This window comes from Mixophyes fleayi, chromosome 4, assembly GCF_038048845.1.
Source record: "Mixophyes fleayi isolate aMixFle1 chromosome 4, aMixFle1.hap1, whole genome shotgun sequence".
Classification (NCBI taxonomy): domain Eukaryota; kingdom Metazoa; phylum Chordata; class Amphibia; order Anura; family Limnodynastidae; genus Mixophyes; species Mixophyes fleayi.
This window is the reverse complement of record NC_134405.1, coordinates 305,628,589-305,652,953: the sequence shown is the minus strand read 5'-3', so window position 1 is coordinate 305,652,953 and position 24,365 is coordinate 305,628,589. Positions and strand designations below refer to the sequence as shown.

At 39.8% G+C, this 24,365-nt stretch overlaps 1 long non-coding RNA gene across 1 annotated transcript in view; it reads left to right on the top strand.

The window, feature by feature from the left end:
* Window positions 1-5,625: 5,625 nt before the first annotated feature.
* LOC142150171 (uncharacterized) overlaps window positions 5,626-24,365 on the top strand; it is a 131,243-nt gene continuing 112,503 nt past the window's right edge. Inside the window, exon 1 of the long non-coding RNA XR_012691056.1 lies at window positions 5,626-5,803. This is a non-coding gene — a long non-coding RNA (uncharacterized LOC142150171). The remainder of the gene's footprint in view (window positions 5,804-24,365) is intronic.

Here is a 24,365-nt window from a genome sequence, read left to right as displayed (position 1 = left end):
GTTTCCCACAGTTTTCACTGCAATGTTAGATATCAATTTATAGGCATACCAAGAATAACCCATCTTTAATTAAATTGTGTACTGGGCTGGGAGATTGCCCCTTATTCACCAGTGCTAAGGGTTCAATTGTGGTTAGTACAGTGAAGTCGTTCTGTTTTCTTGTCCATTCTACTAAAGATTGTCATGGGAAATGGTGAATATTTAGTGAATCCTGTGCAACTGCCAACTAGTTAGGCTCATTTAGGGGCGCGGAGTCTAACCGTAGGTGGTGTTCACCAGTGACCCCCGCAAGAGGGTATGGAATTTGCTGCACCTATTCCGCAGGTCATGGTTCCCAGAAGGAGTAGTGGCAGAGCAATTAGCATAGCCTGATACATAGGAAGAGTAATGGTAGATCAGGGAAATACTGAAGGTATAAGGAGGAAGCCATTCTAATCGTAATGCTGAGCTGAAGTGAGTAGCAGAGTAGAATAGAGAAGAACTGGCAACTACATGGATGGAAACTCAGGACATCACACGTGAATACTGGTACAGAGGTAGTAAAATAGAGTCAATAGTAGAGTGGAACTACAGCTGATCCGTAGATGGTAACTCAGAGCGACAGCAGGAGAATTACTGATACAGCGGCAGTTCAAGTAGAGGCAGTAGCAGAGTAGAACTTAGCTGATCCGTAGATGGTAACTCAGAGCAACAGCAGGTAAATTACTGGTACAGCGGCAGTACAAGTATAGGCAGTAGCGGTGTAGAACTTAGCTGATCCGTAGATGGTAACTCAGAGCAACAGCAGGTAAATTACTGGCACAGCGGCAGTTCAAGTATAGGCGTAGCGGTGTGGAACGTAGCTGATCCGTAGATGGTAACTCAGAGCAACAGCAGATGAATTACTGGTACAGCGGCAGTTCAAGTAGAAGCAGTAGCAGTGTGGAACGTAGCTGATCCATAGATGGTAACTCAGAGCAATAGCAGGTCAATTACTGGTACAGCGGCAGTTCAGGTAGAGACAACGGAGAGAAGCTACAGCTGGTCCAAGAGTGGTAATGCAAAGCAACAGCAGGAGAGTCATACCGAAGGAAGCCAAATCCTTAGTGAGAGTGAGTAACTCGAAGAACAGGCATCGGATAGCAGGAAATGGGAGGTCTAAATAGCGCTCCAAAGTGCCAGGACCAAAGGGAACAGTTGGGAGGTCAGAAGAGAGAGTGGTAGGTAACACATGCACAGAACAGGAGACCAGATAGTGGCTGTTGAACCAAGACTGCAATTCAGGATACCGTGAGCACCGCTTATGGGAGAGAGGTAACAACGCCGGTGCCCGTCCGCAGGGCCGGTGTGTGACAAAGATACTCAGCTGTCTCTGGATTCTCAAAGTCTGGTAGTCATGATTACAGCAAGCCAGATGCGTTCAGATATGCCAGACGAGGCACAGGGATTAGTTATATGAGATTATTTTTCTCTATCCTGCCCCCAACTGTCTGCCATGTCCGTGATCTTGTAATTTCACATATGAGGATCAGAGCATAAGTTTCCACTGCTGTATAGGACAAGGAAGCACAAAAGACAGAACTTGCAGTTTTGAGGTCTGAGCATTCGGGTTGCTGTTTACCTACTGTACCAATGCTGAATGTGCCACCTTGAATGATTTCACCATGTGGACCAATAGAAAACCTGCAAACTGCTATTTGTCTGCGCAGTCATCTCAATATTGTAGCAAACTAATTGGCCAATTATTTTGAAAGGACCCCTGCCTGTAATCTTGCTCTGCAAATCCCTAAAGTGTATGGAGTCAGAGTTGCTTCCCTGTCTGTCCCCATTATAATCTACCACTACTGAGCCAATTTATCATCATCATCAACATTTATTTATATAATGCCAGCAAATTCCATGGCGCTTTACGTGACATGCAATATCAATACATTCAGGCATTTATTTTTAATCATGACAAATCCACTTTATCCTGACTGGAGTCCCTCTATTTTTAAATATGAAGGGACATGAAATAGTGATCATACATTTAGCAGCATTTGACATCCAGAACAAAGATCAAACTGTAGAAAAACATTAGAGGAAACTTGCCAAGTTTTCCAGCAATAGGAAAAACTGTGTGTCTGTTAGAAAAACTATCTCCACCCGCTGAGACCAAAAGGCAACACATTCTGAGGTGAAAATTACAGGAAGCTATTTTGAAGGTCACTCTCATGGGTGCTTTCATTTTCTTTCTTTTTTCACACAGTACAGAGCTTCTGGGACGCAAAAGCTGTGATAGTGCTTGCGAAATATACATACCCTATTCCCACATTTGTTGCTCCCTGCTGTGGCAGTTTAAGCAAGGAATGAGTTCAGCGTTCACATGTAGAAGCCCTAGCTGTTTTCTCTGAAATTGACACTGGATCAATTGAACGCAATATAGGGTGGAGGAATTGAATGCAATATAGGGTGCATCAACATTAAAAATAACTACGTCTCAGTGAAAAGCGAGAAATATATAGCATGAAGAAAATTGTCTGTTAAAATATAGGTATTACAGAAGACAGAAGCACATGGAAGTTAGTAAAATATTGAAACCATCAGTGTTCGGTGGTACTGTGTCTGTTGTCCCCAGATATTGTATCCATAGAAGTAGTGGCAGGTCTGTGTGGCAACAACTAACGACCATCAAAGGGGTGAAGTGGGTCAAGTAGGAAAAAAGTCATACATAAACCAACAAAAACAAAGTTAGCAGGTGAATAGGTTAAAATAAGCACTACAAGTTAGGGCAGGCAGCAAGGAACAATTGACTAATATGAGTAACATTTTAATAACCGTTCTAATGAATTTGAACTTCATTACACTTTTTCTGCAAAATTTTGTACTCATTTTGGCCTTAAATGTTCCATCAGGATTTCCTCAACAATTTTTGTTCGATTTGAAAACTTACGGTCAAGCAGAATGAATTGACCATATTTTTCCCAGCTTTATTTATAGACTAAGCCAATACAAATTTACAAATGCAGTGCAGAACACCAAGGCTATATTGCTGGAACTTTGCACCTCTGTGAAAGGGGCTGTTCTGCTGCGAAATTAAATCTTGCTGCAACTTCCCTCATCTCTAGTCAGGAACAAAGCGGAGGCCGCAACAGCAGTTCAATAAAACAATAGCGTCCAGGTCAGGAAGCAAAGCCTATCACAGGCATATAATGATGCTAGGTCGGGGAGTTATCACTATAAGGTGCATGAGTGCTCCACTGTACATGTGCAGGACTCAGGGCAGACTATACAAAATAGGGATTTAGCCAGGATGCTGCAAGAAGATGCCTCACAGGTGATAGGATGAGGCTGTTATGCTGGGCATAATCTATATGTGGTTGTCATTGGGCCTGTATGTGTGAGAAGTCATCTGTACATACTAGGCATTTGTCTAAATATATTGTACAGGTGCTTAATGATATGCTGGATGTCTCTGTCTGCTGTGAAGAGTATTGACCTTTTTCAGTGTCGTGCACCTTAATTATATATGTTTTATGGCACTTTGTGCCCTAACACACTAAGTGAATCCATTGTTGGCAGTGCCACACAGTGCAGATCATGAACCATGATAAGTATCAATCACAGATCACACTAAGAAGATAACATTTACGTTGGAATGTCTGGAATATAATAGTGTTTCTATCTGATACTTTAGGACAATAATAAAAAGACATCTGCTATTTTACAAATAAGGGATCATGAATGACATAAAACATACTAGGCCTAATCTATCAAGGGACGGACACTTGGCGTAATGTGCGTTTGTTTTAAAACTCACGTAATTCAGGTATACACACATCCAAATTCATTAAGGAACGAATATGAAGATTGAAGATACATGTGCTGCTGATTACGATTGATCTGCTCTGCTCTACTAGACAAGTCACTGGAGGATATGTCCAATATATATGTGGACAATAAATTCTCAACAGAACGCACAGAAAAAAAGACTATATCAATGTCACCTATTAGTAATATAGGCATTAATGACAAAATATTTATAATGAAAAAAAAAAGTTTATTTTTTATTTTTTCCATGAAATATATTTATTAGAAAGTTATGAATGTCTACTGTACATAAAATAATTTTTTACGGTTGTTACTGATTGCATACACCTCTTAAAGCTTGCACACACAGCCGTCATCATTAGTAAGCAGGACTTATACTATCTCTGTAGCTGGAGCAAGAGATTAGACTGAAAAAGATGTCCAGAGCTGATTCGCGTGTGGTACGCCCTTACCGTATATAGACTATGAGCAAACAAACGCCTCTGCCCCACCACTTTCCCACACTGATATCCTACCTTGTAGTAAGTGTTCTTTGCTCCTGAAGATTAATTGAACACTGCTGTGTTCTAAGGCATACAAGCCTGTTAGGGCATGTGCAGAGTCATTTTTGCAAGTTGTACGCACAAAATCACCATTTATGTTCCTCGATGAATCAGGCCCTCCATCTCCAGTGACCTGTTTTGAAGCCATTGAATGCCATCGTCAAGGTGAAACCCTGCAATCGGTCAAGGTAGTATATTTTATTTAATTCATGATTTCTTATTTTCTTCCAATTTTTATAAATTGTTTAGGGTATCTTTCCATGAATGCAGATATTACAACATTCGGCACTTTGGCAAATTATTGCCACTTTTGTTTTGTGCAGCATCGCTGCCTAATGGAGGTATCTAAATTTTGATTGAAGTGGCTGCTGCTTAGAAACTATATAGCGCATATCATACGGCATTATAGCACTTTATTTTGCTAGCCAAGAAGTTTGATAAATGAAGTTTGCAATTATTTAAAATACAACAAAGTTCATGGGACAGTAAAATATCATCTAATTTTAGCACACATGAACAATAATTTATTTATACTAATTTATTTTTCGCTAAGAGATTTGTGTGATCATTTGTAACGTAGAGGAGCAAATTTGCTCTTTGGAAAAACCATGTTGCAGAGCAAATATAAAATGTATGGACAGATTTAGAGTTGGGAGAGGATGTGTCCTAGCTCAACTCTAAATTGCCATGTACAAATAAAGTTGCCCAGTATTTCTGTTATACAAAAGCAGCCAATATTGCACCTCTTGCATTAAAACATGGTTTGCTCCTTTTTATTTTTGCTTTATTATCATCATGGTTGAATGTTTATATACATACACACTTATTTGGATCTTCTGGTTTTTGGCCTCATAGTTATAGGAGCCACAACATTTTCTCTATGCCAGTGTTGGTTAACCTGTGACACTCCAGGTGTTGTGAGACTACAAGTCCCAGCATGCTTTGCCAATATATAGCAGCTTATTGCTGGAAGGGTATGCTGGGACTTGTAGTTTCACAAACATCTGGAGTGTCACAGGTTAGCCAACACTGCTCTATGCTTTTCCTTCCCTATGGATCTTACTAAGTTCAATAGGTAGTATCGCTCTTTCTGTGTTTTGAACACATGGAAACTTTTACATATGTATTTATGAATGTTACGAGTAGTTCTTCTATATATGACAGCAAGTTTTTTTAGTTTTTGCGGCCCTTTAAATGCAGGAAAAACTACGCCGGTAAGATGAGGGCTACAAGTGAACAGAAAAAAAAAATGTTCTCGACAGCACTTGGCACCCAGTTGATCAAACAGATAGAAATACTGCATTGTGGATATTCTGTTTTATTTACTAGGCTGCTCTGTAATATAGCAATCTCTGCTGGATTCAAAATCAAATGAGGCTCTTTCAGAAAATATGCATGTACCAATCTATAAGGACGCAAGCAGCAGCTGCACTACCTCTGACTGTAGGGAAAGACACAACGACACAAGCTAGGTAAGTAGAGATGTATCGCTCTGATTGAGGATGTCAAAATGTATGTCTGTACAGTCAGCAAATTCTAAGCTCTTTCTGTACAATTCTATTGATGCATTCAGCAAAGCGCTTTGCTTGGGAGCGGTAAATGTGTTATTCTATTCCTAGCTGGATACAGCTCACACTCTGAACTGAATAGAGAGTAGGTTTTTTTATTGAGATAACACAACTCACGCAAAGCCCAGACTGTCTGAAACGGAATGATGGCTTGAAGAAGATATTGATTGGGAGAGGACTGCCTGAAACACTGGTGAAAGGAATCAGCGTGAGTGGCGTTGGGTAGAGATTGACCATATCTGTAGAGTGAGTAATTTCACAAGAAAATAGGAGATGGAGAGAGAGAGAGGAAAGATTATTTGATAAAAGAAGATTAGTATCTGTGTACTTAAGGGTAAAGTCATTCAGCCCAGTGATTTATCTACAAAGCGTGATACTCTCCTGTAGTCTTCCTGCATTTTAATATTATCCTATTAAAGATACATTTTTATAGTGTTTGTAAAATAATTTTTCATATATATATATATATATATATATATATATTTATATATATATATATATATATATATATATATATATATATATATATATATATATATATAATAGCTTCCCATATTCTCGTTTGTATAATGTGTACAAATTGATTTTTATATATATATAAATATATATATATATATATATATATATATATATATATATATATATATATAAAGAGAAAATAACAGACAGCACTCAGGGAATGCAGGGAAGTTGCAGATAATTTATTCCATGTATGTTAGCGACATTTTGAGACCTGTATGATCTCTTTTTCAAGTCTGAGAGTAGATCATACAGGTCTCAAAACGGCGCTATAAAATATAGAATAAACTATCCTCAATTTTCCTGCATTCCCTGAGTGCTGTCTGTTTTTTTCTCTTTAATACTTTTTTGACTCAGGCACTGAATTTTTATTTTCACATGATGCATTCCCATTGCTATATATATATATATATATATATATATATATATATGTATAAATATATATATATATATATTCTAAACCCATGCCATGTTTCGGCTTTGCTATCGGTTTTGTCGAAATGTTTTTTGTTTTGGATCTGGTTTTCATTTAAAATTGTGAAAAATAGGTAAAATAATGTTTTTTTTTAGCTGTCTTTACTTCTAGATTTTTATTTAAAGCATTAACATTCATTTCCATTAATTTCCAGTCTATTTTCTAATGGTCCCAATTTTCATCAATGTTGGCCACAGTCTGCAGCGAGCTGTCTTGATGAAGGATTTTGCAACTTTGTCATCATTGCATTTGTTTTCTCTGATTCAGTTATAAAAACAATACATTGAATAGTGTAGATATCTCCCTTTAATGGCACCCAAATCTCCTTTGCATGCTTAGACTTACTATTACTATAATTGAATAAATAAATAATCGCACGGGCACCATTGTAAATGTAGCAAAAGGTCACAGTTTTTATTTAAACAAAAATGGTGGCAGAGAGAGCAATATGAGTCAGTTAAAAACTAATAGCAAAAGCAAAGAGTGGAATATTAAATTGCTGTTACACCACTGGTACCAGGATATAATCATTTATAATGTTACAGCTTCCTAGTAACTTTCATAGCTAGCAGGAGAGGTCTTCACCTATAGCAGCCGCCATTAAAGTGGAGTTGCACGCACTTACAGGTACACAGATTCCCACAAGACTTAACCCAATATAGTAAAATCTTATAAGCAGTAACCGGTAGCACAGAGATAGGAGAAATGGGGCCAAGAGCATGACCACTGACGTCCATTCAGAAGGCAGCAATAATTTAATTTCAGGAGCTGCGCATCCAGACTGCCTTTTACCAGCCAGGACGCATCCCTGGCGTCAGAGTGAGTACATCACTTCTAGGGGAGCACCTCTGCTGCAAGTTTTGGGTAGTCCCTGTTACCTTGGGGTTGGACGAAGCTTACCCTGGGCCAATGATTTTTCAACTCTCCCTCCCACATAAAAATTTGCAAGTCCCCTTGTTGGATTCAGAAGGGTGTTATTATGGCACAGCTGTACCACACTCCAAGGACAATACCATCTTTACTTGCACCATTTAACATTATTATTATTACCATTTATTTATATAGCTCCATTAGCGCTGTACAGAGAACTTACATCGGTCCCTGCCCCATTGGGGCTTACAGTCTAAATTCCCTAACACACAGGCAGGCAGAGTAGGGTCAATTTTGTTAGCAGCCAACTAACCTATCAGTATGTTTTTGGAGTGTTGGAGGAAATCGGAGCAACTGGAGGAAACCCACGCAAACACGGGGAGAACATACAAACTCCACACAGATAAGGCCATGGTTGGGAATTGAACTCATGACCCCAGTGCTGTAAGGCAGAAGTGCTAACCACTTAGCCACCGTGTTGCCTTTATGTATCTGGTGAAAAGCAATATGTACTGCAGTATATGATGCCTGGGGTCAAGAATAATATATATATATATATATATATATATATATATATATATATACACACACACACACCCACATACAGCAGTTCAAGTGGAAATTTAGAAGTGGGGGTATGGAAAATGTGACAGACTGGAATTGGGTAGATTTACAATGAAGGTAGTAGGAGAAGTTGCACTATAGCTTACACCCCAACTTCGACCACTGTGTCTATATATTAGAGATAAGCGGTTCGGATTACTTGAAATCCAATGAAATCTGATGAAATTCTCTGTACAACGCTGCGGAATTAGTGGCGCTATATAAATAAATGGTAATAATAGCAATACATTAACACAACCAAACAATAGGCTGATGGACCCCCTTAATCTCACTCAAATAATCTCATCCTGCAAAATAACAGTGCATTTGACAAAGACATTGGTCAATGAAAATAATACCTCACAGTAAAGTTCTCCAATGGTACATTTTACCCCTCAAACCTATTACATGCCTTTATGCATAGTGTTCTTTAAGCTTGTGGTTACTCAACTTTAGTACTGTTGAAAATAATTACTCATAAAATAGACTTTAAGCACATTATTAAACACCAGAGTATAACTGCATCCCCAGAGCTATTTAAGCACAGACAAAGAAACTTACAATGAAATAAACATTAGCACTATACAAAAGTCATGATGAAGCTTATACAGCTCTCCTTCCATTCTATCCATCATCGTTTGGATTTTCTTTGATTATACTGTTCACGCATATGGGTCTCCTCTGAGGAGGAATAAAAGTACATGCCTGAGCTGCTTGCCACAATGTTTGAGAGTCGATAATAAAGAAAAGCATATTTAATTTTTCCTCTTTGAATCAATGCTTCCTTTATATCTCTATTCATGTGCAGTGAAAAAAAAAATATTTTTTTTTGTCTCTACTTTCCAACAGCTCAGGAGCTTAAAAAAAATAACCTCCGCCAAGCAACACAGGAATTATGTAGGCGTTAATATCCAATGTGTTATGTAAATGTTAATACTTTACTTGGTTCAGAGAAAATTATGTGTGTGTGTATGTATATATATATATATATATATATATATATATAAATAAAAGAAGGGGTGGTGATTATTGAAATCTTTTAGCCTACAAACAAAAGTCATCCTTTACAGTGGTCCGCAATACAAGACATTAAAGTCCAAAATAAATTATATTCCATATGTCCATGACAATTATATTTTTTTCCTCAGTCACAAAAAGCCCATATTATAGCCAAAAGTCCATGTCAACAATCTTCTTGCTTTGGTCCAAAGGACCCCAAAATATTCCAGAATTGTTTTAGAAATTTTCTTTCATAATGTGCTACTGGAATAGGCCGTACTGAACAGCCCGGGGTTGGCTTGTCATTAGTACAGCGTGTCCCCCTGCTATAGTGCCATCCACCCCAGATGGTTTGCCCAGTGCTGTTTTTTTATGAAATCAGGGGGGATCCCATGCCCCCCCCCCCCGCCTAATTTAACTGAAACCAGCAGTAGGATAGCAGCACTGTGGTTAATACTTTTTGTAAGGGGGGTGGAGACCCCAAGCTTTTTTTTAAATAGTTCTGTTTTTAACAGTATAGACACGATCGCATTGCCGTCTTAATGTCAGCAGTGCGATTGTCGGCATTTTCGTTGTCTGGAATCACAATGTACAATGCTTTGTAAAGTACATTTTCCATGGCTGCATACTTGCATTACCTGCTTAACAGCACCGATAACAGCGTTGCGGTTCCCAGCGACGGCATCAACTCGCGCCGACTTCTTCATTCAGCGCGATTGCTTGCAGTCGGTGGGCACATCAGTCTTCCTGCAGCCTCGTTGGGAAGGATCCCTTCAGTGTGAAGACGTCGGGGTAAGTCTTGTCGGGGTAGTCAGCATCGATATGCTGGTTACCACTAGTTAGAGAATGTTTTGTGTAGGTCAAAGAATGATCTACACTACTAACCCAATAGTTCTATTTTTGGCTAATCAAGGCACGCAGTTTTCAAACATACAGTATTAGCAAAACATGTAGAAGCTCAGTTTGCTGTAATGTTTTGCTCCTTTCAGTTAAGGATGTTGAGTATGTCGACAGACATTCAGCTTTATATTAAAGTCATGTATTTTCCTCTGCTGCTCAGGGGCGCACGGAGGATTTTTAAGGGGGGGGGGGTGTTTCCCCTCCACCCCCAAAAAAAAAAAAGCAGCTCTGTTTCAGCAGCACTGTACTATACAGCAGCCACAGCGCTGTTAATTGTATACAGCACCGCCGCGGACGCTTCTTTGACTGTGCCGCGGCTGCTGTATAGTGCAGTGCCGCTATGTAGGGCACATTTTTAGCGGAGAGGAGGGGTTTATGGAGACCCTGAAACCCCACCTGCGTGCACCCCTGCTGCTAAGGATCCTATTTCTAAACTCACGAAAGAGCACTAGATCAAATATGATCTAAGGTAGCAATGTAAAGCAGTTTTCCTTTATAAATTACCCCATGTTACAAACCCCACATTGTCAATAGCCATCTATGCCAATATAGCTAAAACTATTATGCACATTTTTTAAAGTATTATACAGGATATTTACATCCATTTTATAATCATCTGTCATTTGATAATGCAAGTGCCACAGTGATGTCACTAGTTCCTTGTGAACTCTTAAGCTGCATTCTCACGGATATTGGTTCACTTTATAAAATAGCTGTGTGCAGGTGACACGTTCGGATGTTTCCAAGACTGTTACGGGCAAAGTAGTGTGTGATCCTCAACTGCTAGAACCACTTTGCGATATGCTCAACTGTAGTAGCCCCCTTTCTGAGGAACTTGTTATGTTCCACAGTATTTGGTTGACCCTATGACTTAAGCTTGGGTAGCAGCAGATGTTGATCTAGCACTTGACAGGTGGAGTGGATAGAACACGGTTGGAGATAGTGAGCAACCAGGATGTTATTGACAGAACCAAACAGGCAAAGGTTAATACGGAATGATCTGGCACTTAATCGGTGGCATAAACAGCACAGGGCAGCAAGTAATGAGCAAACAGGATGCGAAGAGCAGAACTCAGAGACAGACAGGCAAGGATTAAAGCAGAGTAACAGACAGACCTAGGTCAGGAACAGGAGAAATCAGCAGTTCATTTTAAAAAAGCCAGAGTTCAAGGCAGGCAGATATATCATACTTACCTACTTTCTTCAGCTCCCTTCCGGGAGCCAGCCAGTGGAGGGGGGCGTGAAGGGGCGGGGTGGCCGAAATCGCGTCATTTCGGCCCCGCCCCCTGTGACGTCATGACGCAAATTGCGTCATTTGACAGCGGGGGCGGGGCCAAACGCCGCGATTCACCGGGAATCGCGGCGTTTGGGATCTAATTCTGCCCACTTCACTAGGAAGTGGGGCACTTCCTAGTGAAGTGGGCAGAATTCGGGAGATTGCCACACTCGCCCGGGAGTCCGGGAGACTCTCACAAAATGCGGGAGTCTCCCGGACATTCCGGGAGAGTTGGCAAGTATGAGATATATAAGTGCAGATCCTAGTACATCTAGGAAACATTGCCACACAGCAGTGGCAGGAAAAAAAAGTGGTGCAAGATGAAATTGTCCTAGGTTCATGAAATCAGTTATGGTTAATTTGATCGCTCCACCCGTTCCTTGGATAACTGTGGTAATTCCCCAAAAATTATAATATAGTTAGGTTCCTTTGGCGGCACTTATAGAATCGAAAACTCGCGAGATCCGAGACGTAACAATGACATTTTGCCTCGTTTGCAATTTGCAAGGGCGCGTGAAAGTACACAGCCGTGCTCAGTTCTGCTATGTTCGGGTGTATTCGGTTCTCTGGGAACCGAGCCTGAGCATCTATACTTTTTACATGTAGCATAAATAATACTTCTTACACTGTTATTTAGAGTGGGACTAGAATGTGACTCTAAATTTGTCCGCAACTTTTAAATTTGCCTCCCTTACAGTGCAACTTGGTTTTGACAAAATTTAAAATTGTACCCTTTAGGTGGATTTATTGTAAAAGAGGACCACAGTATGTTTGTTATACTACAAGTAGGAGTTTTTCTAGCACAGTATCTGGATCTATGATTTATTTTTCCTCTTATCTGGTTTGTGAAACACATGCCTAAATTTAAAATATTGGGATAAGAATAGTTATAGAGAAATCTATATTTCATGAACACGTTTATATTGTGGTTCTGACCTCTGTGCCATTAGTCACTGTATGAATCAATCTCTATGTACTGGATCTTCAGTCTCTGACTTCTTTGGTTACTAATTGAATAAACAGAACTGAACAACAGACAGTTCATTATGGCCCACACTCCCCTCCTCCAAATGCATCAGCTACATTCAAACTTCATAGAAACACTGGCAGATCCAAGGCCTTTTAATGCAATGTTGTGGCCAAGACACGATGGTGTGCATAGATGGTAATTCTCCCTCATTTTCAGGGACAGTTGTGCTTCTATAACAAAATGTCTTATGAACCATCCGCTCCTGCAAAAGTACCTACTTTTAAATAGTGTGGTAAGATGTGGGTGGATTCAAATTTACCTATGGTCACATGACATTGGTTCAGTAGAAGGGGAATGTATTTGCGTGGGTTTCCTCCGGATGCTCCGGTTCCCTCCCACACTCCAAAAACATAATGGTAGGTTAATTGACTGCTATCAAATTTCCTTAGTCTCTCTCGGTCTGTGTGTGTGGGTAAGTTAGGGGATTTAGATTGTAAGCTCCAATGGGGAAAGGATTGATGTGAATGATTTCTCTGTACAGCACTGAGGAATTAGTGGCGCTATATTTATAAATAGATGATGATGATGTTATTGGTCGTTTTTACCACCTCCTCATCTGTAACCCAGGGCTTTGCTGCTCGTCGCTTTTAACGGGGGCATAAATGGATTTTGTCCTATTTTTCTCCAGGTACAGGCCTGATTAGTGGTGAGCCTCCAGAGTTTTATTTGCATTTACCTTTATATGGGTTATTGCCCCCTTACCCTCCCCCTTCCTACCTTATGCCTATGATGCTTGTAGTTTGGCAGTTCTCTCCGATACAGGGATGAGATTAGTGTGTACAATCTCGTTTTTTTCATTGAGTACATTTTATTTGGTGTTAGCTTTGTCTGCTCAGACATTACAAATCTGGATGGTAGGTCACTTATACGTGTCCTGGGCATCCAGACACTGACTTGAAGTACGCGGCCCTGTAGACATACCATGGTTAGATCGGAGAGGACTCAGGTGGGAATCACTAAACCCTTTGCTAAAAGGGGAAGAGGTGCATCATGGTATACCGGACATAATGGTAGTGCACCTAGGGGGAAATGATTTAGGAAAGAGGAAATCATTGAATCTGTTGATAGCAATCAGAAAGGATTTGCGCACAATAAAGGCGTATGCTGGTCCAATATTATTTCCAGACTTTCATGGAGGGCACCTATACCTTCCCCTATTTTGAAGACCCTCCTGCATAAAGACAATCGGCTGGTCGGGAGGACCGGAGCATCGTTCACCAGTTAAAGATGATATCTAAAGCATAGCTTTCTAGAACTGACGGTGCACCTCATGGATTTAGGGCTTGGTTACAGCAGATCTCTTGGAGGGTAGGATGAGTGGTTAGGTCACTTGGTGGCAGGCTGTTCATCCGTTAAAGGACTTCAGAGTGGCAAGAGAGCTCTTGCAGTCAGCGACTAACTCATACGGTGCTATAGCTGATTAGCCACGTGTAACTGCCTCCTGCGAAGCACCCTGGCTTTTAGTCCTTTGTATGGGGGTTCCGTTAGACCTATTTTGTGTTGGCGCGTCATTTTGAGGCTAGAGGGAGAATAGTCACAATGATGCCAGATTTAGCACCGACCAATCATAAGGGACTAAGTCCTGGTACCAGTAATAGTGCCTGTAGTGCCTGTGGCCATACACTGTTTGGTTTTGCTATTAGTTGTTAGCTGACTTGCAATTGCTCTTGCTGCCACCATTGTATATGGTTGATTCCATAAGCTGTGACCTAATTAGCCAAACTCAGAAGTTGTTCGTGTCTTTATTTCACTAAAGGTGTTAGCGTTAAGATTATACACTATGTGAGGTTTTGTGCAGAGAAGAATGAATAAGCAGTATGCAGACTATTCAAAGATGTCAAACAACAGCAAAAGACTGGGTGGAACAGCACCCATGAAAATCATGTGGTACATCTCACTCTACTAGACATTCACTTTTGGGGCCACTCTCAATCCCTCAGTCCTATGCGAGTCCATTAAAAATGGTAACAGTGCTCTTCTTGAAATATATTATATGTAAATACATTATCCCAAACAGCAGTTGTCTAACTCTTACATCAAAGACCCCCAGAAGGAGCACAGAAGGGTTAATTCGGGAATCCTACAAGGTTCACTTTATTCCCTGAGGAAAACATGCACTATGACAGGGTCCATAGGAACAGGGTAAAAAATAATTGTCACAAGGAAATTCCGAGGAAAAATAATTCATAGGAGTAAAATTGTTCATTTTTTCCTACTCCTTAGCCAGTTTTTGTGTTTGTAACATAATTTTAAAAGATGTATTTTATACAGACTCTGATTGTGTAATCCTATTTTAATTGTATTTATTAACAACTGTCATTTATTTGGTTTAATTAACAGTTGGCCCAGTGGCAGATATTTCCCGCATGTGTGTATAGAGTAAAAAGTTGACCTTCTCGAGCTATTCATATGCCAAGAAGCTTATTGTGAAGTGTGGGTGATAAGCAAATGGATAAGCAGCTTCTTGTTGTGCCTTTTATAGCAATATTGAGGGAGAATAATAGTTGTCCAAATGGCTAGATATATCTACTATATAATCCAAAGTCTAACCATGATGTATTCGTATTGTAAACAGTGTTCATGTGAGTCATTTTTTCTCGGCAAAATAGAGGTCTCAAATCAAATGTGTAGGACAACATTTGGATTCCTTGATGCATTGTGATGCTGATTGCATTTGTATATTCATGTTTGCTGGAAGTTAAGAAAGTCACTCACAAATGACCTTATTTATGTTTTACATAAGGACTTTCTGCATTAAAGAATCCTTGTTTGAATAAGTACATTGTTGCTAGTTTGAAATATCAAGGATTGCACTGATTTGTAAAAAAGAATGTAGAAAAGTGCCTTCAGGGTTTTTCGCATCAAAGTGGCTCTTTCAGGATGTCTTAGTTTGTAAATTCTTCAGCAGTGGAAATGTTTGATGAGTCTGTTTTTTATCGTATCCATATCGTAGAAAGATTTGCGGCATCAACAGAAAAACGCAGTGTTAATAAATAGTCATGTCTTTGAAAATATGGAATGTGAAGGTATAAGAAACACAAGTGTCATCAGTTAAATGATCGATCTAAGCAGCTATGTCAGGAGAATATTATTTCATAATAAGGAGCAGATTAGATTCTGCGCGATGTTGTGGAATGCTTCCATACCAGTCGCAGGGTTTTTCCACAGCGATGGAACATCATGGGTTTTGCTTATCATCCCAAAGAGGTGCACAGGGAAATCTGCAATGTTGGGTACCATAGTACCCGGAAAAGTGTGCAGCCGAAGTTTGCGTTGATGTTCCACTGCATATAGCTGCAATTAAATTTCACCCTTTGAGTTAACATACAAGGAATCATATACAAACTGGAAAGAAAATGTGAGGTGCAGTACATTTATTTTTCTGAAATACTAGCTGAAGTACCCGACATTGCCCAGGTTCAAATCTTTAAGTTATTAAGTTATCAATTAGTTGGATGTAACTGTCAACATTATAAAAGTAATTAGCAGCTTAGTAGCTCGTCCAACACACCCATGAGGTAGCTGCTCAGTGTTGTTTTTGTTTTTATATTAAATGTCATCCAAATCCAGCCAGTAGGAGGCACAGAACAGGCTCCTTGGGTCAAATTTGTGACCAGCACACACCAGGACCTCAAGCCGCTAGTATGTCTTCTGGGAACGAATCTTACCAGTCTGTGAAGTTTTTGTTCAAATCCATCCAGTGGAAGGCCCAGAACAGGCTCCCTGGGTTAAAGTTCTGGCCAATGCCGACCGGGACCTCAAGACCCTAGTATGTCTTCTGGGATCGAAACTTACCAGTTTGTGACGATTTTGTCCAAATCCATCCAGTGGAAGGCTCAGAACAGGCTCCCTGGGTCAATGTTCTGCCCAGGGTACACCAACGGGAGGTCCGCCTGGGACCCTAACCCCCCTAAAACCTGATTAGGATGCAACTGAGCCGCCTCATGTTGGTTTCATCCCAATCAGTGCAGGGGTGTCCGAATGCATAACCAGACAGACAAACCAAATCCATCCAGTGGAAGTCCCAGAACAGTCTCCTCGAGTTAAAGGTCTGCCCAGCGTACACCAACAGGAGGTCCAACCAGGACCCTAACCTCCTAAAACCTGGCCAGGATCCAACAGGACCACCTTGTTTTGGTTGGTACAGGGGTATCGAAGATATTCACCTACAAACTAACAAACAAACAAACTTCTTCTTTTATATAGTAAAGTCGATAACAATGATTATTTTGTTACAATGGCACCTGTCAATGGATGGCGTATTTAAGACATCAAGTGAAAAGTCAGTTCTTGAAGTTGATGTGTTGGAAGCAGCAAAAATGGGCAAACATAAGGATCTGAGTGACTAGAGTACATGGCAACTGGGCATAGATGTGCTGTCCCAGCAGCAAAATATTCTATGACTTTACATTGGAATATTGTCGTTAACATGCCTTTGGCTGCATTAATGGCATACTTTTCTCTTGGAAGACCAGAAAATATCTGGTGCACGAGTATGTTTAAGGACAAGTTATATCTCCACCCCCACTCCAAACAAGAAACAATATCTAATATTGCTGCATTACCTCTAGTGTGACAGATGACATGCACGAGTCATTATACAATGCAGTTAGTAAACTATACTGAGGCAGGATTTAGAAATGCCATAAAATTATGGCATTTATTGGTATACTATTTTGGTTACCACAAACAGCGTTTTGCTCATATGATTCAATGCTTGCTTGTTTTTTTATTTTGTCTGCACATAAACAAAATAGAATAAAAATAATGATGATAACAATAATAAATATGATGATGATATAATGATTACAATGAGAACTTTCTTAGCACTGTTACAAATACATTGTTTCTTGTTTACTTTGAATCATGCTATGATGTTTTTTTACTTGATCATGTTACAATATTTTGACTACACTCTTTTTGTTCAAGGTTATAATTACTGCTTCTTATCTAAGCAAAATAAAAATCATAAGTCAATATGGCAATCCAATTTATATGCATTCCTTTATTTCTATCAGGATGAAAACATCCAGCAAATAAGTGACAGAAGCATGCTGGTCTTTATCCTTTAAGAATTGTATTTATTAATCCAATGCTTCGGTGACCACAAATACCGTCATCAGAGCAGGATAATATACACACAAAAGGTGCTCTTACAGTAAAGGTAAATGCATATAATCAGTCAGATTCACTAATTAATGAAATAATTACAGGACAGCTGTGTTAGATTACGTGTTGAAATTGGGTTGTTAACATCACATCTTTCATGTATGAAAGAGTGTGTGCTCTTATATACTGCAGACAAATATTGTTTTTTAGTAAGCCTAATTAGAGCAATGCACAAGGAAAATGCTTCTAATTTATAGGTTTGCGTCAAGAAAACTGGAATTTATTATTTATCTGACATATATACTGTAGATTGAAGATGCGACACTTTCGCTGCTATAAACCCACAAATACACCTTAAGTCCTAAATGTTAAATACTAAACTGAAGACGTGACACAAGAGTTTGTTGGCAAAATAATAGGTCGCAGTTTATTAAAGATAAATGGTGGAGGAGAAGGCAAATTGCGAAGCGGCACAACCAGTAGCAATAACCAGTGTATGGCCATTCGGCACTAATCACTGGTACCAGGAACAAAGTCCTTTACGATTGGCCGGTGCTAATTCTGGCATCAGAGTGACTACGCCTCCTCTGAACTCAAAATGACGTGCCCAGAAAAAGCAGGTCAAGGGATCCCCCTCACAAAGGGACCAAGAGCCAAAGTACTTCAAAGAGGGTAGTGACCTACAGCCAATCAGCGATAGCACCGTATGAACTGGTCACCGTCTCACAAATACCTTTCTGCCAACTGTGCCTGCTCTGTATAAAAGAGAAAGAAAATTGGTTAAGCATAACATATATACATTGTAAAATTGACGGGAAGGAGGGAGTGATTTCCAACTAAGAAAGAGAATCCAGCATGCCCTGGGAGGAGCTATATACTATCCTTAAGAACACTGCCATGGACATCCTACTGCTGGAATCTGCAGCGTATTTAACCATGAATGGTTAAGCACCCATGATGATAGACGTTAACCCTATCATCTGAGTTTAAGGACAATTACCTTATGGTTTCACTTGTCATTATATAATTTGCATGCAATGTTCCATCTAAGCTGATCAAACTAGAAACGAAAGAGTTAAACGTTAATCTAATGACAACTCTACCAGAGTTTCATTAAGAATGTGCAATATTCTTTTTTTACAAAGTTCAATTTTTAACACTATGGGCTAGATTTACTAAGCTGCGGGTTTGAAAAAGTGGGGATGTTGCCTATAGCAACCAATCAGATTCTAGCTGTCATTTTTTAGAAGGCACTAAATAAATGAAAGCTAGAATCTGATTGGTTGCTATAGGCAACATCCCCACTTTTTCAAACCCGCAGCTTAGTAAATCTAGCCCTATGACTTCCAGATTGCTGACATTAAATGGAACAGTGTTTGATTCTCAAAAGTGTATGTATTTGTTTTGTTTACACATACCTGTACAACTGAAAATAAAGACTTTGGGCCTGAGTCATTAAGCACGGATACTGAACACATTGCAAAACCGCGAGTAAATCGGCTCTGCATACTCCCGAAGTCAACAAGGAACAGATCTCAAGATACATGTGGTGATGACTACAGGGGGTAAATGTATCAAGCCGAGAGTTTTCCAGTGGGTTTGAAAAACCAATCAGATTCTAGCTATCATTTATTTAGTACATTCTACAAAATGATAGCTAGAATCTGATTGGTTGCTATAGGCAACATCTCCACTTTTCAAACCCGCAGGAAAACTCTCAGCTTGATTCATTTACCCCCAGGTGTAGGGTTAATCTTCTCTGCTAGAGCAGATACTGCAGAATGAATACAATACCTTATCTGGAATATAAAATCTGAAGAGAACGTTCAGAAAAATATATATATTTTATTCATGTTATATGTTAATATTATAGTCATTTATGATTATACATGGAAATATTTTAAAAATGTGTTTTTTATTTTATTTTTTAGAAAAACATTTATTAGGGTGTTCTTGATCCTATTGTACATAACATAACAGACATTATTATAGTTGAATCTGAATACAGAAACATATTTCAGCATGCATACTCAGCTGTCAAAACTAATATTCGGGACTTAGACTAGCCTGTAACTGTAGCAAGAGATATGGCAGAAAACCAGCGTACTTCTGTGTGCGCCGGACTTTGACTTGGACGTGGCTGCACAGGAACACCCTTACTGTATATTGTGTACGTAAATTTGCCCATTCCACACCCCGTTCACTCTCCTAAACCGTAGGCTGTAGTAAGTGTGGTTTGCGCTCAAAGCTGACTTGGATGTGTCTGCTTTGCGCATTGTCCGCTTCTGAGCATGTGCAGAGGGATCTTTGCTAACAATGTGCTCAAAACAGCCAGATACGTGTCTTAATGACAGAGGCGCTTTCAATGTACACTTGGACCATGCTGATACCATTGTCTCATCTAAGCTGAAAAGTCTGTAAATATTAGTATTAAAAACTGAACTTCTCCTGGAAGGTCCATTGTGCAGGGGTGCTCTGATTACCTGTTAGTATCAACGTTTTTATTTCCAGCTCAGCTTAGAGGGAAGTGATACTCCCAGCGCATTGCAGCACTTACATTGTTGCCTCTTAACCTTTCTTACATTTGGTTTCACACATTGTAAATATAATTCTATATACAATAAAACTAGGTTTGTTACTGTACCGCATTACAGGACAGTGTTACTGTAGCTAGTGTTTCCTGTGCTAGTAAGTAATATACCTGTGACCTAAATGAGAGCTTCCCATAAGTCTTAAATTCACACTACATTCAGGTGTAATAATTTGCACATAATTTGCTCAGAATGTGTTAAATACAGCGCCCAAGTGTTGCTCATTTTAAAATAATCTTTAGCTTTCGTCATTTTTATCCCATGTACTATAAATAGAAAGAAAGAAAATATTGTCTATGAATATACAGTGGAATTTAAATACTAAGGTCATTTTCCTGTGCAACTATATTGCTACAGCCGAGTACACTTTTGTCCAACTTCTCCCCTATTTTACAAAATGCCACCCTTTTATTTAGGGCAGCAAAGTATTTTATTGTTTTTTCAGTCAACTGGCCCAGTAGAATGCAATAGAGAGTGCTATATATCAATCAAGTATACCAAATGTCATGTATATAAGACACTGCTGACATAATGAAGCATACATCTACATGGAATGTTGTGTGTATGAGCAGATTGTTCCAAAGTTCTAAAAACAAGGTACTCTTAGGGCTCTTATACACAAACATTGAGCAACAATGACTAGACCAGGGACATAATGATTGTATGTGGGGGGTGCAGATACTACATGGTCTGGAGAAGAGGGTGGCTCCAATCCACCCTGACACCCCTCATCCCCACTGATGTCCCACTATGATCTCAATAGAGCAGAGCATAGGCCCCTTCTGGTAGTACTGTAGTCCAGCCCATGCATTCTATAAGAAGCACCCACTCTGTACCATTGCAAGCAAGAAGGGGGGCCTCCAGAGGGTGGAACGGCAGAGGGTCTCTACGTCACTGGGGTACTTTATCCACACTATCCTCATCAGCATAGGGTACTATGTATTTAAGGACTGCTTCCATTGAACTTCCATTTTATTTTACCGAGCGGTAATGCTTGCGAACGCTGCAGGCAATATCTAAATTGACACAAAGCAGAGAGGATGTGTATCAGAAAGTCTGTGTACAGCCCTGTTCGCATATTTTTTGACACTCAGGGCCGGAATCATGTTCGGTTGCAGTTTGCACGCAACTTGCGGATATAAAAAGAGCACGGAATTTGTGAGTAGTTCTGACCATATTCAAATCCAAGCAGATCTCACGACGCATCGATTTGAATCTGGGTGTATTGATGCTCTGCTGGAATGTTAATTTCCTTATGTAGACAGACAGACCGCACAAGTGTGTGTGCAGTATAAGGTGAAAAATATTTTATAAAATAAATGAGCAACTCTTAACAGTATAATCATTATTACAAATATGGATTTAAAAATGTTTTATATATATTTTAATCATAAAATACATACATATATTTTAATGCATACTGTACATACAATGTATTTTTTTAATCTCTCTTACTTGCATACACATGTTCTGTGCTAGCTATTGGCATGCATACGTGTAGTTTTTAAAGCAAAGTCTATGACGTGACAATCCTCACTATTAGTGGACACTTACACCGGTCCTGTATCTGGTGCAAGTGATACAGCTGAAACTAAGAGTACTTGTCAGAACCCCAGGCCTTGAATTGGCCGCATCTGCATCGGAACGCCCTAGGCATGCCCTCCCTGTACATTGCCTATATTTGTCCTCTACTTCCCTCCCTCATTCCGCCCTTTTTCAAGTTGTAGACAGTTATAAGTGTCATTTGGACTTGGACATAAATTGCATGCAATTGCGCTCATAGGCGCATTTCTGAGCATGTGCAGAGCTATTCCACGCAAGCTATGCTACGCAAAGGTCCGGACATGAATCGGCCCTCAGTGCCAAAACACGCTTTTAATAGGCTTTAAGAGCATATGTTAATGTGTAAAATTAACCCCTGCATGTACAAGGCTTTAAATACAACAACAGAATAACCAGTGACAGATGATAATCCCAACACATTCATAACAAACACAGTAAGCACCCAACTATTTATTTTAGGTGCAAAAAATAAATTGTTTTTTTGAGCATTTTTACTTACCAATGCAAAACAGTATACATCTAGCACAATGGAAAGAAGAGGTAATGGTCATGGCTTTCTTAATGCATGGGCATGCTGGGCAGTTGCCCGGGGGCCTCACAAGCATAGGGCCCACAAAGGCTTGCCAGATTTTAAATATATTTTTCCAGTCCTTTACGATTGGCCAGTGCTAAATCTGGCGGCAGAGTGACCACACCTCCTCTGGACTCACAATGCCTTGCCCGCACAAGGCCTATCAAGGGATCCCCCAGCTGGGAAACCAAAAGCCAAGGTACTTTGAGGAGGGCAGTGACCTGCGGCCAATCAGCGATAGCACCGTGTTACCGGTCGCCAGCTCACAACTGATTTTCTGCCAACTGTGCCTGCTTTGCATAGGAAGAAAACCAACATTAACATTAAAACATAACCACGCCCTTTCTGACGGGCGAGAGGGAGGGAATTTCCAGCCAGAAAGAAGCTTGCACACGTGTTGTGAAATACTATATCCTAATCAGGACACTCCCACAAACAAAATCATTGGCTGGAATCAACAGTGGACTTAACCAACACTGTGTCATCATCAGACATTATCCGCTATCCTCTTCGTTTAAGGACGTTCAGCTTATCGCTTCACTTGCCACTATCTGCAAAGAAATATTTACAAATGTTTGTGTTGAACACTTGATTAATAATAAATAACTGTGACACAAGACTCTGAGTGAGAAGGAAAAGAGTGAGACCCCACTTGTCCAATGTTCCTGTCTACTCAGTTTGTGACTAATTTATGGATGTGGTACATTGACGTGCACCTGCTCATGCCCATATATCAAATGGTCATATTTGCAAGCAAAATGGAAAATCAAATATGCCAGCACCTGACCACGTTTGTATTTTTAAGAGTATCAATTGGAAAGCAATATAAATGCATTGTTTGGATGAAAAATAAATATATGTATATGTCCAGCACAATACCAATATGAGGTACACATTTTAATCAAAACATTTAGGCTCTCTGAATTGGGTGTACTAAAATGTTCATTGCACACTTTTTATTTTCTTGCACTTAAAGGAACACAAATATATCCAATACTAATAAAGGGATAAAGAGAAACAGATTAATTTATACCTGGTAAAACTGTATTATGTGCGGGAGGCAGATGCAAATACCCCATAGTTCCGTACTCTCCCAGAATGCTCGGGAGACTCCCGAATTTCTGGGAGTCCTCCCATAATCCCGGGAGAGCAGGGCAACCTCCTGGATGGAGCCCACTTCATAAGTGAAGTGGGTCGGGGCGGGGCTTAGTAATGTTATTATCACATCATCAGTGCCAAAATGATGGTATTCATTAAGTCCCACCCCCACGTGCCCACCTCCCCCTTGATCTTCCGGGGGTCAGCGAGTAACAGTTGGCAAGTATGAAATACCCAATGATGATGATGATTATGGTCTCCTGCACTAGAGAACAGCTCGTGATTTGCAGGCAGGACTAATATTCGATGAGAATGCACCCTGCAACCATGTGCTTCATTAATATCATTACTTCCAAGTGTAGATTACAGTTTAGTGAATAGTGGTTCAACTCATAGATGGCCCATGTAAATAACGTGACACTGTAAAGCAGTGAAGGGCAGCAGGCAGCCCTCCGAGCCTTCACCTGTAGCCCCCAACTCCTTCCTGCTTTGCTGTCAGACTTGTTTTTTATAGCTTGTAACACTTGTTCAGAATTCCTGCTGATATGTCATTATAGAGAGGTGTCTCTGATTAAAGGTATTGTTTTAACATATTGCTGAGATTAATTGTTCTGTGCTGCACTTTCAAAGGTCAGAGGTCAGGTTGTCAATCAATGCTGTAAAATTTCCTATACCCAGAGCCAGCTAACCCTGTGTGTGTGTGTGTGTGTGTGTATGTGTATATGTTTGTACATTGTATGCTTTGCATCATAAATTGGTTCAATTTATATTACAGAAGCTAATAGCATGCAAAGTAGTAAATATATATCAAACAACTCTCTTCTAAACATTATTTCTCTCCCGGAAAGAAAATGACAGACAA